This window comes from Neoarius graeffei, chromosome 12 (assembly GCF_027579695.1).
Source record: "Neoarius graeffei isolate fNeoGra1 chromosome 12, fNeoGra1.pri, whole genome shotgun sequence".
Taxonomy (NCBI): Eukaryota; Metazoa; Chordata; class Actinopteri; order Siluriformes; family Ariidae; genus Neoarius; species Neoarius graeffei.
Window position 1 is genome coordinate 9,622,979 of NC_083580.1, and position 15,627 is coordinate 9,638,605.

The window sequence follows — 15,627 nt, forward strand, 5'->3', positions numbered from 1 at the left end:
AAAAATTTGCGTGACAAAATTTTTCTCAAAATAGCCACAAATGCATCGCTGGTGTCGCAAAGCTGTCACGAACCCTTCTCAAGTCAGTTTCCGTGAGGCTTCCTCTACTTCCCTGCCTGCCGAGGGAAAGCCAGGCTGTGACAGCCTGCGACTAGTTGGAGACACAACAACTGCAGTAAAATATGTGAATATCAATTCAGTGTGATTCCAAGTGAAAACTGTTGCTAATTCGCATATTTTATCGCAATTGTAGTCTCTCCAACTAGTTGCAGGCTGTCGCAGCCCAGTGAGATACTACCCTAAGACTCACAGTGCTAAAAACTGAATGTTGAAATGAGCACCAAAAACAGGAAGTGTGTAAATACTAGAAAAGCTAAACATTGTTGAGACATAATGACTTCTTAAGAATATTTCAGTGCAAGCTGTACAAACATATCTAACCCTCTGACCTATTTAATCAGTGCAAGCTGTACAAACATATCTAACCCTCTGACCTATTTAATCAGTGTCCTGATTAAGTAGGTCAGAGAATCATTTTAATTTTTTGTATTTTTTTGCTACAACAGCTAATAACACAGAATAACACAGCTTCCTTGTACAAATAGGACCACAGATGTGCATATCTGGGTTCATGGGTGGGTCAGTACTTTATTAAGCTACAAATAAACCACAGCCACCTATAAATAAAGATCATATCAGTCTTCACCAGTAATTATGGTAGAGTTAATTAGGTACTACAATGTAGATATCGTAGCATGTTTCAAAAACCCTATGTATCATAAAGCATTAGGAATACACTCATGCTTCAGTACTGATTCATTGCATGGCAGTAACATGTATCACACGGTATTGAAGCTTTTCCCTGCTTTTTGGGAGATTTGCCATTTTATATGAAAGCCCAGTGGAGAAAACCCACCCTTACCAGTACATCCATCCACCTTTATCACATTTATTGATGGCAATGAACTCATCAGTATCTTTCTGCCAGGGGCCCAACACACAAGGACATCTCAAACCTTGATAAGCCATGTCCGTTGTTTTGAAGCAAAATGTAAATGCAACACAAGCATTGCCTTAATCTTGTTCTTCAATCATTTTTAAATCAGATTCCAGACGCACATTTAATTTTAGCTTGCACTTGGACCACAGTAGTGATTGTGTCATGAGCTATTGCTGTATGTGACACTTTCATCCTCTTATTATCTGAACAATGCACTGCTTAGGGTTAGTGTACCACTGATGTATGTATGTATGTATGTATGTATGTATGTATGTATCCTAGAGGGTACAGAATACCCAGAATCAGTGGCGGCTGGTAGTCTTTCAAACAGGGGAGGCTGGTCGGTTATGATATTTCCAGATTTTAAAAGAAAAAACACATCAATTTTGCCCATACTCTTGCCTCTGATCTGGCTGATTGTTGGCAGGGTCACAAACTGTGAAATAACAGGTTCTTTTGGCCCATTAGCCTACTGTCCAATATACATGATGGTGGTGTTGGGGGGGTATATTTTAACATTTTATATTTTAAAATTGTGGCATGTTATTTAAAAATTGACCTCGGCTGTGTTTTTGTTTAAAAATATTTTCCAAATTGTAGCGGTGTTTAATTCATATCCAGAAAAACATATATTCCAATATAATATACTCAGCATAAACATTTTAAATAGATTCTATATTTTTGGTCCATCCATGACATATTACTAAAGTAGCCTATTTACTGTTGTTGATGTGGGTCACTTGCTGTTAGCCAATTCACTTTCTCGTACCAGGAGAGCTGAAAGGAACGAGTATTATTCCCTACCTTTTTCACCAAGTCAATTTGAGGCGTTGGTCTACCCTGCTCTTTAATTTTAATTTTTTCCTCGAAAGGAAGACTGGCAAATGGCCTCGCCAAAATTAAATCAGCAATGCTTGGCATCCGTGCGCAGCTTTCTTGCTAGCTGACTAGCCCCCTCAAGTTCAAGTTCAATCACTCAAATAAACGACATTTCTGGAACTAAGATAGCAAACTTGACAACACTATATTTACACTTTATTTACAATGAAAATATATACAAACTAAAAAAGCTGGTAGAAACCGTATGTAATGAATGAAATCGAAATGTAAGCCGATCTCTTATAATACACCACAGCACTTGCGAATCCTCATGGGACTGAACTGATGTTGCCAGATACTGCTGACGTTATCCAGCCCAAAATATGTTCAAAACCCGCCAAAATGCACTTAAAACCGCCCAATCTGGCAACACTGTGCTGCCTGTCTATAGGTGAAACGAGCTGTCAATCAAAGAAAATATCCGGCAGCTTTCACCAATCTCCTCGCGGAAACTGCCATGTCCCTCCCATGTGAGGCTCGGAGTCTGTGGGCGGGCATTTTCGCAGTATTTGTCCAATAACCGTCTTGCATTTTTTTTTAAAGATTTTTTTTGGGCTTTTTTCACCTTTATTGGATAGGACAGTGTAGAGACAGGACAGGAAATGAGCGGGAGAGAGAGACGGGGAGGGATCGGGAAATGACCTCAGGTCGGAATCGAACCCAGGTCCCCGGATTTATGATACTGCGCCTTAGCCACCTGAGCCACGACACCTCACCGTCTTGCATTTTGAGATTGAAAAGCACATAGCTCCCAAATGCCATTGAAGTCCATTGAGGCTGGGAGTCCGTGAGACTCCGTGGGCGGGCATTTTCGCAGTATTTGTCCAATAATCGTCTTGCATTTTGAGAGCACATAGCTCCCAATCCACTGAGGCTGGGCTGCATCGCGCTGTCACGAGGGGGAAAACTCACGCACACATTAGGCAAACTGGGGAAAGTTATAACGGAATGATTTCGTACTGTAGTTGGGTTGAGCACATATTTTTCTATGATTCTGGATCTGAAATAGCAACGTTATAAGGTCGGCTATAACATAAGCCTAGCGCAATTCATCCTACATGATGTTCGTCATTTTTAGAGGAGGCTGAGCCTCCCTCGTTGTCTTAGAGCAATCGCCCATGCCCAGAATGCACTGGGTAGAGTATAGCTAGTGAATACCAGTGAACACTCAGAAATAAAGCTACAAAAGTGTGCTGTTTTTTGTCACATGGTATCATTAAGGTGTGTACCTTTTGTACGTACAGTATATTTACCTGGAAACCTTTACAAAAAAATAAATACATGATTAGACAGTAAGGACCATAAATCCTAATGAAAAAGGTACACAGCATGCATTTTATTTTATATATACACGGCACCACTTTGAACAGTTTTTGAAAAGTATCTTTGTTATTATTATTATTATAGGCATAGAAACACTTTTGCTACTAATACTATTACAATTACTACCATTACTGCTACTATTATTACCATTACTACGACTACTACTAGAGTGGTGGCTATAATTATCAACAGTCCATAATTATCGACACCTTTTCAGATTTACCAATAAAAAACAAATTTTACAAAGGTGAGTTTCAGTTACAACAGTTATTGTATTATTGTAACGCCCTGTACAAGAAAGGCCAGAGCAGACTCCACCTGCTGTGGAGACTCAGGGCCTTTGGAGTACAGAGTCCACTTCTGGACTCTTTTTATGACTCTGTGGTGGCATCAGCCATATTCTATGGAGTTGTCTGTTGGGGAAGCAGTATCACAACAGCAGAGTGGAAAAAACTCAACAAACTGATTAGGAAGGCAGGATCTGTCCTGGGCTGTGCACTGGACTCAGTGGATGTAGTGGGGGAGAGGAGGATGTTGGCCAAGTTGTCATCCTTAATGGCGAATACCTCCCATCCACTGCAGGAGACAGTAGCAGCATTGGGCAGCTCCTTCAGTGACCGGCTCCTCCATCTGCGGTGTGTTAAGGAGAGATATAGCAGCTCCTTCCTCCCTATTGCTGTGAGACTGTACATCCGGCACCTCACCAAGCACAGCACCAGACACTCCTCACAATAATGAACAATACTGTCCAGATCATTTCTACATCCATAGAAACCCCTCTGAACATATACTGTGTGCACTGACTATCAGCATCAGTACTTTACAGCAAACTGCTAGCTACACATGGTTAAAATGGCTCTTGTGCAATATACCGACTTACTTGTGCAATACTATCTGGGTAATACTGGTAATAATACCTGTGCAATACCACCTTTGTAATACATTTATGTTAACTATATATCTGCAAACCGGGCGGCACGGTGGTGTAGTGGTTAGCGCTGTCGCCTCACAGCAAGAAGGTCCTGGGTTCGAGCCCCGGGGCCGGCGAGGGCCTTTCTGTGTGGAGTTTGCATGTTCTCCCCGTGTCCGCGTGGGTTTCCTCCGGGTGCTCCGGTTTCCCCCACAGTCCAAAGACATGCAGGTTAGGTTAACTGGTGACTCTAAATTGACCGTAGGTGTGAATGTGAGTGTGAATGGTTGTCTGTGTCTATGTGTCAGCCCTGTGATGACCTGGCGACTTGTCCAGGGTGTACCCCGCCTTTCGCCCGTAGTCAGCTGGGATAGGCTCCAGCTTGCCTGCGACCCTGTAGAAGGATAAAGCGGCTAGAGATAATGAGATGAGATGAGATATATCTGCAAACCTGTTAATTTATGCAAATTTGTTAATTTTTTTATCTCTAAATTTGTAGTTTATTTATTTTATATATATATATATATATATATATATATATATATATATATATATATATATATCCTTTTTTGTATGCTTAGTACTTTTGCACTACTCCTTCACTGCCTTATTTTTTTCTCTTTATATATTTTGCTGCTGTAACAATGTAAATTTCCCCTTGTGGGATAATAAAAGGCTATCTCATCTTATCTTATCGGTTAATTAATCAACCAGAAGACCTGCCTCACCCTTTGATCTTGTCGTCTGACGACACAGCTCATTACCTGAGGTGGAATTTTTTTTTTTAGCACGATCAGCAATTTGAGGAAAACCCGGACGTTATTATCGCAGGTAAGCATGGTGGGAAAATAATGGCCATGTTTTTAATGATCAAATTCACCGATATTTCATAATCTCCTTGTCGAAACCGACTTTGTTTCTCACTGTTTCATTTGACAGTCGCCATTTTGTATCTAAACGCGCATTTGAGAAGTCAAGTAAGGTGTCGATAATAGTGATCACTTTCACCGGTATCCACCATTATCAACACCCTGTAGAATTAAGTGACATTTACAACTGTTATGGATCGATCTTTGTGTAACATTGTTGAAGTAGATGAAATACTTAAAAAAATAAAAGTGCTATGATTTATAATTTTTTTTCCTGATTCATAACAGAATGGGATGTTTATAGAGTATTTGGAATCCTATCTGTGAAGAAACTCAGTCATCCAGGTACATAGTAATCTGTGGTTGGTTGAAGAGAGCAACTGGACTTGCTTGAAGATTCTTGAAAACGTTTCATCTCTCATCCTAAAGGCATCCTCAGTTCTGTTTGACTAATAGGGAGTATCCAGTATTTATCCTCTCATGGATCATCATAGAATCCGAATCAGAATGCTGATGGCTGCATTGTAGGTGGCTGATAAAAGATATCATAGACAACCACCTCTGTTCAATGATGGCTAAGATGTCTGCCAGTTTTCTGGAAGTCCTCTCATACTCCCGCACCAGTTGAAAGGATCTCATCCCAAAGCACATAGAAACATATCTGTGAAGAAACTCAGTTATCCAGGTACATAGTAATCTGTGGTTGGCTGAAGAGAGCAACTGGACTTGCTTGAAGATTCTTGAAAACGTTTCGCCTCTCATCCTAAAGGCATCCTCAGTTCTGTCTGACGTCTATGTGTCAGCCCTGTGATGAACTGGCGAATTGTCCAGGGTGTACCCCGCCTTTCGCCTGTAGTCAGCTGGGATAGGCTCCAGCTTGCCTGTGACCCTGTGGAACAGGATAAAGCGGCTAGAGATAATGAGATGAGATGAGATAGGGAGTATCTAGTATTTATCCTCTCATGGATCATCATAGAATCAGAATGCTGATGGCTGCATTGTAGGTGGCTGATAAAAGATGTCATAGACACCCACTTCTGTCCAGTTGCTCTCTTCAACCAACCACAGATTACTATGTACCTGGATGACTGAGTTTCTTCACAGATATGTTTCTACGCACTTTGGGATGAGATCCCTTCGACTGGTGCGGGAGTATGAGAGGACTTCCAGAAAACTGGCAGACATCTTAGCCATCATTGAACAGAGGTGGGTGTCTGACATCTTTTATCAGCCACCTACAATGCAGCCATCAGCATTCTGATTCGGATTCTATGATGATCCATGAGAGGATAAATACTGGATACTCCCTATTAGTCAGACAGAACTGAGGATGCCTTTAGGATGAGAGGCGAAATGTTTTCAAGAATCTTCAAGCAAGTCCAGTTGCTTTCTTCAACCAACCACAGATTTGGAATCCTAGTGCAATAAATAGACCAGAATTAAATTCCTAGCATATAAAAAACGACATACTTGAAATATTCAGATTTTTCTATTCCATTCAGAAATTTTTTTTTGCAGTTTGTTGTAAATATCTACCACATATTACAAGATGAGTAGACATTTTATATTTTGGTTCAAGGAATGACATGTGACCGTTGACCTGGATTTTTATGTGGTTACAATGTCAAGTGCCTGCTGATATTTATTGGTAAACTACAAAACTAGAAATGAATACAAACAACAACAACAACAACAACAACAATGAATGATTAACAAAATGTGATCTACGAAAATACTTCAAAAGTGGGTAGAAAGTAAGTGGAACAAAAAGTTTTTTGACACAGATTAAACATTCAGTTCATTTGTTTACAAACATTAGAATTCGTTCCTCATTTACATAAGCACCGGCATCGATATATTTATATAAAAAATATTTTGTATTAAATATAAGTCTATGTCAAACAAATTTTGAATAAAAACTATGTTTTGTTAACTTAAAGGTGGGGTACGAGATTTTGGAATAACGGTTCCCGCAAGCCATATTTTGAAAAGAAACACGCCCGCCCTCGCCATGCTCCCACCCCCCGCGTCTCCACCCCTCCTCCCCCTTATAAAGCCTGAGAAAATCAGCCTTTATAATGGGTGTCTATTGCGTTACACACCAGTGGAGCTCGTTAAAGGTGGGGTATGAGATTTTTTTCAGGAGTATTTTTTACCATATTGCTTGAAAAGCTCCTCACACCCATGTTGCAAGCAGTACAATAGAAGGTTTGACCCAAAAACGAAATATTTTAATTCAGTCTACAGTGTAAAATAAAGGAAAAATGCCATCCAATCATATCGAGGTACCACCTCAAAATGATTGGATACTGACACGCCAATCAGGCTGAAGCCCGCAAGCAGCCCATCCCTTCTGTGTGTGTGTGTATGTGTGAGAGAGCGAGCAGCCCCTCCCCAAACCCGCGCGCTGCGATCAGAGTGTCACACAGAGCGCAGGATTTTCTCAGTGCGCTCCATACAAACAATGGGGATTTACATGAAAACGGAAGGAGATATTCACGAAATTCTTTCGCAGTGAGTGCCACGAGGCTCTCCTGAACACTCTGATGTAATTTTTTTTGTCTGTAGTGTAAAAAATGAGGTCACTAGAGCGAGTTAAAAATGAGTGACTTTTCTGCCAAGTTTATAATGGCAGTCTATGAAGCTGCGCGGCTGTCCTCTCCTCACTTTCAGGCTTCTAATTCAAAAACTGCAAGTCCTATCATGTAGGTAGACACATTGTGTGAATCAGGACAAGTGTGGCTACTACTTTTGAGAAAATTATGTGTGTGGAGTGAAAATTGGGGCTGAAAACACAGTTTAAATGAGAAAGTTTGAGCTATTTTTCCAAGCTCTCTACACTCTAACTTAACGAGCTCCACTGGTGTGTAACGCAATAGACACCCATTATAAAGGCTGACTTTCTCAGGCTTTATAAGGGGGAGGAGGGGTGGAGACGTGGGGGGTGGGAGCATGGCGAGGGCGGGCGCGTTTCTTTTCAAAATATGGCTTGCGGGAACCGTTATTCCAAAATCTCGTACCCCACCTTTAATACCACATACCAATTCTCATCTCATCTCATTATCTCTAGCCGCTTTATCCTTCTACAGGGTCGCAGGCAAGCTGGAGCCTATCCCAGCTGACTACGGGCGAAAGGCGGGGTACACCCTGGACAAGTCGCCAGGTCATCACAGGGCTGACACATAGACACAGACAACCATTCACACCTATGGTCAATTTAGAGTCACCAGTTAACCTAACCTGCATGTCTTTGGACTGTGGGGGAAACCGGAGCACCCGGAGGAAACCCACGCGGACACGGGGAGAACATGCAAACTCCACACAGAAAGGCCCTCGCCGGCCCCGGGGCTCGAACCCAGGACCTTCTTGCTGTGAGGCGACAGCGCTAACCACTACACCACCGTGCCGCCCCCACATACCAATTATTTTTTTTAATATAAATAATCATCTGGGCAAGCCTCTGTAAAGGATCATCATGTTGTCGTCGTGCGGAGGCTGAGTACTCTAAGGACCCAAAGGCGAAGCTAGCAATGATTCAATCACGCTAGACTGGCAGAGGCGAAGAGGAAACAAAGAATGATCCAAAACCGGTGTCTGAACTAGGCTTGCCTACTCCCGGATGCACACCTCTAATTCATGAATAGAAGAAAAAGGAAATACCATACTGGCTCGGTCGTCGCCCAGGATAATAAGGACCGCGGCCCTGCAGCAGGGAATCCTGTGGGACCGATAAGTGAGTTAGGTCCCCACCACAAACGAGAAGAAGCCATCTTACTAGGAAGCATTATTAAGATCTTGACAGTAAATGTTGAAGGACTCTCGATGGCTAAATGTGAATACCTGTTTAGACTGCTTCATGAACATGACATAGATATCCTAACTCTGCAAGAGACACATGTCAGAGAGAATGCTCCACCCTCAAAATTCTCAATTCCAGGGTACTCAATAATAACAAAGGAAGACCATGTACAATATGGGACAATAATATATGCAAAAAACCCTACAATAATAGAAGTCATAGAATCCTGCATACATGATGAGAATATACACAAGTCCATCATTAAAATAAGGGAGGTAACAATTGCAAACATATACAAACCCCCACAATCCTCATGGCCTGAACCCCCACTACCAAGCCTACAGCATCCAGCTGTAGTTCTTGGCGACTTTAATAGCCACCACCATGAGTGGGGCTACCAGACCTGCAATGAAGCAGGAGAAGCGGTTGTGAGGTGGGCAAATGATAGTAATATGCACCTAATCTTCAACCCAACAGATCGTGGCACTTTTCTCTCTGCCCGATGGCAGAGAGAATACAACCCTGACCTCGTCTTTGTAAGCAAAGACCAGAACCAATCACCTCTTCCCATCAGGAGAGAAGTACTGACAGACTTCCCAAACAGCCAGCATCGCCCAATCCTTGTAACAATAGGCAGGACAATACCAATTATAAGTTCACTACCAAAAGCGAGATGGAACTTTAGAAAAGCTGACTGGGAGACATATTCAACCTACATAGATAGACTATGTAAAAAAATGCCAGCAACAGCCAACAACATATCATGCTTCAATAAACTTATCCTAAAGAGCGCAAAACTTAACATCCCCTGTGGATACAGGAAAAACTATATACCCTGCTTTTCAGAGAGGAGCAATGAGCTCCTCTTGGAATATGAGAGAACCCAGGACCCCGACACTGCTGACAAGCTACTCAGCTCATTGGAAGAGGGTAGAAGAGCTAGATGGGTGGAAGCTACGGAGAACCTGGATTTCAGACACTCCAGCAGACATGCCTGGAACATGATCAAGAAACTTGACTCAAATAACTCCCAGAAAAAAGCTTCAAAACCCCCAATTAGTGCTGATGAAATAGCTGCTGAAATAAAACAAAGGAGCAAACGCCAATCAAACTACCCTTTCGAAACCAACATACGTAAAAAATACCAGCACAACTTCAGAAACAGCCCTAACAGAACTGAACTTGCCAGAGACATTACAGTTTCAGAGTTCACAACTGCAATAAAACAAATAAAAAATGGCAAAGCTGCTGGAATAGATGGCGTGTACCCAGACATGCTGACCCACCTCGGAAAAAGTGCAATAGCCTGGATGGCAACAGCCCTATCATCTATTCTGGCTGGCAGGGACCTCCCTACTCCCTGGAAACAAGCAAAAATAATAGCCCTCCTAAAGCCAGGAAAACAGGCTGATATTCCAAGTAGCTACCGGCCTATTGCCCTCTTGTGCTGCGGATTCAAACTACTCGAAAGAGTGCTTCTTGCTAGACTACAGCCTGTCCTAAATGCACATATTCCACCAGAACAAGCAGGTTTCAGAACCCAGCGCAACACAGTAGAACAAGTCCTAGCTCTCACCTCCTACATTGAATCAGGATATGAAAACAAACAGAAAATTGGTGCCATCTTTGTAGACCTGTCAGCCGCCTATGATAGTGTAGCATGAGGGGCTCATGTTCAAGCTGTCGTCATATGTAAAATGTAGAGCCACACTGAGGCTGCTTCACAAAATGACAGGAAACCGTAGCCACTTTGTATGTATCGCTGACCAGATGAGCAAACCCAAACAAATACAGAACGGAGTCCCCCAGGGTTCAGTGCTTGCACCTACTCTTTTTAACATTTATATAAGTGACATGCCACCCACAGAATCCCTAAAATTTGGATACGCAGATGACCTAGCTATTGCCACACAGGCACGTTCATTTGAAATATTAGAAAATACCCTAACAAGAGACGTGGAAACACTATACATCTTTTTTAACAAATGGTACCTGAAAATGAATGTCACAAAGACTGTTAGTTCTGTATTTCACTTAAACACTCACCTAGCAAATCAGAAGCTGCAAGTCCGTGATAACATTGGAGGAAATATTTTGCCTTCAGACTTAACCCCAAAATACCTGGGGGTTACTTTAGATCGAGCGCTAACATTTAGACAACATTGCGAGGCCACAGCACAGAAACTCAAAAAGTGATGTGCAATAATAAGAAAACTAGCTGGTACCAACTGGGGAGCATCACAGTCTGTCTTGCGGACTTCAGCTCTTGCACTGTGCTACAGTGTTGCTGAGTACTGTGCTCCAGTCTGGAGCCGCTGCTCCCATACCAACAAAACAGATGTTCAGCTGAACTCAGCCATGAGAATAATCACAGGTTCCATCAAAGCCACACCTACAGCCTGGCTCCCTGTGATGGCATCAATCGCCCCTCCACACCTGCGCAGGGAACAAGCAACCCAGCGCCAACATGAGCGTATACAACTGCTGGACGAATCTACCCCGGTGAGAAGGGTACTTGGCTCTGCCCTTAACACCAACAGACTAAAATCACGAAAACAATTCTTCAAAACAAGTAATCCAAATTTCAACATAAATGAATCCTGGAAAAGAGACTGGGATTCGAACATACCACGGGGAGGAGAAATAATTACAAACCCAACAGACCCACTCCCAGGCTTTTCAGCCCTCTCAAGACGTGAGTGGGTCCAATCCAATAGAATTTTATCAAAAAGTGGACGAACCGCTGTGAACCTCTATCAATGGGGGTATCCTGACACTCCAACATGTTCAAAATGCCAACAGGCACCACAAGACATGGACCACCTGGTCCTTCACTGCCCACAAACAGCTATACCTGGAGGTTACAATTCAATTTATGAAGCGGGTCCAATATTCCAACAATGGTGCACTAACATAGAGGTGTGAAATAAACCATACGAAACTACTATCTGGGCAAGGGCGTAGGTTTGGTATTAACATTGGTGGGGACATAAACCCAATGCTAACCCCTAGTGGCGCCAACTTCAGGTCAACATTAGAGGGTTACAACATTTTGCTCCATGGTGTTCCACCAAAAGAGTATCCATCATCTCTCCAAAATCCAGACTTTTAAATTTTGAAGTTCATAACTGTAGTAATTCATGAATAATAATAATTCAAAGATTCTTTTTTGTCAATTCACTATATATCCAGGACATATAGGAGACTCGAAATGCCGTTTCTCAAAGAACTAGAGACCAGAGGTTTAAGCTGTGACACGTGGAAAGTGGGGTGAGTACGTCACATAGTGAGTGGTAATGCCAGTCTGATGGAACATGGATTGATTACCTTGCTGATGAGGAAGGGTCCCTAGGTATCTGGGGGCCAGCTTGTGGGAGACGGTTCTGAGTGGCAGATGGCGTGTGGAGAGCATGACTCGCTGCCCCACCCGGTAGGTGGGTGCCTTAGAGCAGCGTTTGTTGGCCTGCCTCTTGGATGCTAGGGCGGAGCGAATGAGTCTTCTCTGGGCCAATGCCCACGTCCTCCTGCAGCGGCGTATGAAGGTCTGGGCTGAGGGTACGGCGACCTCCTCCTCTTGGTTGGGGAAGAGTGGTGGTTGGTAACCTAGGGAGCATTGGAAGGAAAAGAGACCTGTGGCAGATGAAGGGAGAGTGTTGTGAGCGTACTCGACCCAAGGTAAGTACTTACTCCAAGAACCAGCATCCCTGGACGCCATGCACCTGAGTACCACCTCCAAATCTTGATTCGCCCGTTCCACCTGGCCGTTGGTTTGAGGATGGAACCCTGAGGAGAGACTACAGGAGGCCCCAATGAGTTTGCAGAAGGCCCTCCAGAACTGCGCAGTGAACTGAGAACCCCGGTCAGAGACGATATCAGTGGGGAGTCCATGTAGGTGGCAAATGTGAAGGATGAGTAATTCGGCAGTTTCTTTAGTTGTGGGAAGCTTGGGCAGAGGGATGAAATGGACTGTCTTGGAGAAACGGTCAATAACTGTGAGGATGCATGTGTTCCCACCTGAGTTGGGGAGTCTTGTGATGAAGTCCAGGGCAATGTGAGACCAGGGTCGATGAGGAAGCGGGAGGGGTCTTAGCAGGCCGGCAGGGGGTCGATTGGCTGTCTTGTTCTGGGCACATGTGTTGCAGGCTGCCACGAACTCCTGGACGTCTTCCTTGATGGATGGCCACCAGAAGCGCTATTGGATGAGTGCCAGGGTTCGAGCAGCTCCCGGGTGACAAGCCAACTTAGAGCCATGACCCCACTGCAGCACCTGGGTTCGCACAGAACAGGGAACAAACAGATGGTTAGGTGGTATGTTGCTTGAATTACCTTCTCTGGGGTCCTGCTCCAGGGCCTTCTGCACCAATGTCTCTACCTCAAGTAGGGCGGCCCCCACCAGACAGCATGGAGGGAGGATGGTTTCGGGCATACTAGACTCCTCCTGGTGGGCAGAGAATATCCTGGACAGGGCATCGGGTTTGCCGTTCTTGGAGCCTGGGCGGTAGGAGAGCATGAAACGGAACTGGGAGAAGAAGAGAGACCATCAGGCTTGTCATGAGTTAAGGCGTTTGGCGGACTTGAGGTATTCTAGGTTTTTTTGGTCGGTCCAAACAAGGAAGGGAAGATCTGACCCCTCGAGCCAGTGCCTCCACTCCTCCAGGGCTAGCTTGACAGCCAACAGCTCTCTGTCGCCGATGTCATAATTTCGTTCAGCAGGGGACAGCCGGCAAGAGAAGGAGCAGGGGTGGATCTTATTATCGTTGGCCCTCTGGGAGAAAATGGCTCCGACCCCGGACTCGGAAGCGTCAACCTCCACGATGAACTGTTTGGTCGGATCGGATATGGTGAGAATGGGTGCTGTGGTGAACTTGTGCTTGAACATGGAGAAGGCTTTCTCTGCTTCCTCCCCCCACTTGAACAAGGTCTTAATCGAGGTCAAGGCAGTGAGAGGTCCGGCCACCATGCTGAAAGCACGGATGAAGTGCCTGCAGAAATTGGCGAATCCCAGGAAACACTAGAGCTCTCGTCGTGAGGATGGGGTGGGCCAGTCAGCGACTGCCTCAAGCTTGAGGGGGTCCATCTGGATCCTAACCGGGGAGATGATGAACCCCAGAAACGAGACAGAGCTCTGGTAGAATTTGCACTTTTCCGTCTTGACAAACAGCTTATTTTCTGGCAGGCGCTGGAGGACCTGCCAGACATGGCCCCCATGTTCCTCCAGGGAGTGAGAGAAAATCAGGATGTCATCCAGGTACACGAAAACGAAGATATTAAGAAAGTCCCTTAGGACATCGTTGACGAGTGCCTGGAAGACTACGGGCACGTTGGTCAGGCCGAAAGGGACCATGAGGTAATCGTAGTGGCCAGTGGTTGGTGTTAAAGGCCATCTTCCACTCGTCCCCCTCCCTGATCCTGACAAGATTGCGTAAGTCCAACTTGGTAAATATCTTGGCTCCCTGGAGTAGTTCAAAGGCCGTGGCCATGAGCGGTAGTGGGTAGCGGTTCTTGACTGTGATGGCGTTGAGACCTCGATAGTCAATGCAGGGGTGGAGCGACTTGTCCTTCTTTTCCACGAAGAAGAATCCCACCCCTGCTGGGGAGGAGGAAGGGCGGATGATTCCAGCTGCCAGAGACTCAGAGATGTACTTCTCCATAGCTTGCCTTTCGATGGGCGAGAGAGAGTAGAGTCGCCCTTTGGGTGGCACCGTCCCGGGCAGGAGGTCGATTCTGCAGTCATAGGGTCTTTGAGGAGAGAGGAACACTGCTTGGGTCTTGCTGAAGACGAGTCTTAAGTCCAGGTATTCCGGAGGCACGTGAGAGAGGTCGGGAAACTCGCTGGCTGAAGGCTGCGGTGGTTTGGCGGGAGGCAGAGCGGAGTTCAGGCAGAAAGTTAGGCAGGAATGGCTCCAGCCTAGGATGGTGTTATCGGCCCAGTTTAGGTGGGGGTTGTGCTGCGTTAACCAGGGTAATCCTAGGATGATGGGTACGTGGGGGTTGTTCATGACGTGGAGTTGGATGGTTTCAGAGTGGTTGCTGGAAATCCTCAGGGTGAGCGGGACGGTAAGGTGGGTGATGGTGGTCAAGCCGGTGCCATTGAGTGTGTCAGGACTGTGAGAGGGATGTCGAGGGCGAGTAGAGGGATTCCCAAATGCTTGGCGGTGGAGGAGCAGATCAGGTTCCTGTCCACCCCTGAGTCGATGAGGGCCTGGAGATGGTGATGCTGGTTGTCGTGAATGATGATGACAGGGAGTAACGGTCGATCAGCGGGGGACTGGTTCCGAGCGTTGCCCACCAGGGCCCCTCGATTCGCTGGTGGTCTCGTTCCTTTTAGCGGGCAGGCTCGGCAGATGTGTCCTCACTGACCGCAGTAGAAACAGGCCCCTGTGCTCCGCCGGCACTGTTGTTCCTCCGCTGACACCCGTACCCGGTCTACCTGCATGGGTTCGATGGACGAGGCGGGAGGTGGAGAAGAGGTGAAGCTGGGGTGGGTCTTCTCTCTCCTCCGTTGCTGGAACCGGGCGTCGATACAGTTGGCAAGGTCCGTGAGACTGGAGAGGTCCGACAGCAGTTCCTGCGATACCAGTTCATCCTTAATGGTGTCGGACAGGCCATTCAGGAACGCGTTGACCTGGGCACTCTCATTCCAGCCGCACGACACCACCAATGTCCGGAACTTGATGCCGTAGTCCAAGGTAGACCGGGACCCCTGCCGCAGCTCCATGAGTTCCCTAGCCGCCTCCCGGCCAGACAGAGAACAGTTGAAAGTTCACCCCATCTCCTCAGAGAAATCTTTGAAACTGGAGCAACAGGGAGCATCGGTGTCCCAGACCGCTGTTCCCCACTCCCTGGA

The 15,627-nt window shown here is 45.4% G+C and overlaps 1 protein-coding gene across 1 annotated transcript in view; it reads right to left on the reverse strand.

The window, feature by feature from the left end:
• Nucleotides 1–15,627, reverse strand: part of zgc:64106 (uncharacterized protein LOC393348 homolog) — a 65,540-nt gene that overhangs the window by 39,596 nt on the left and 10,317 nt on the right. The gene's annotated exons all lie outside the window — the stretch shown is intronic.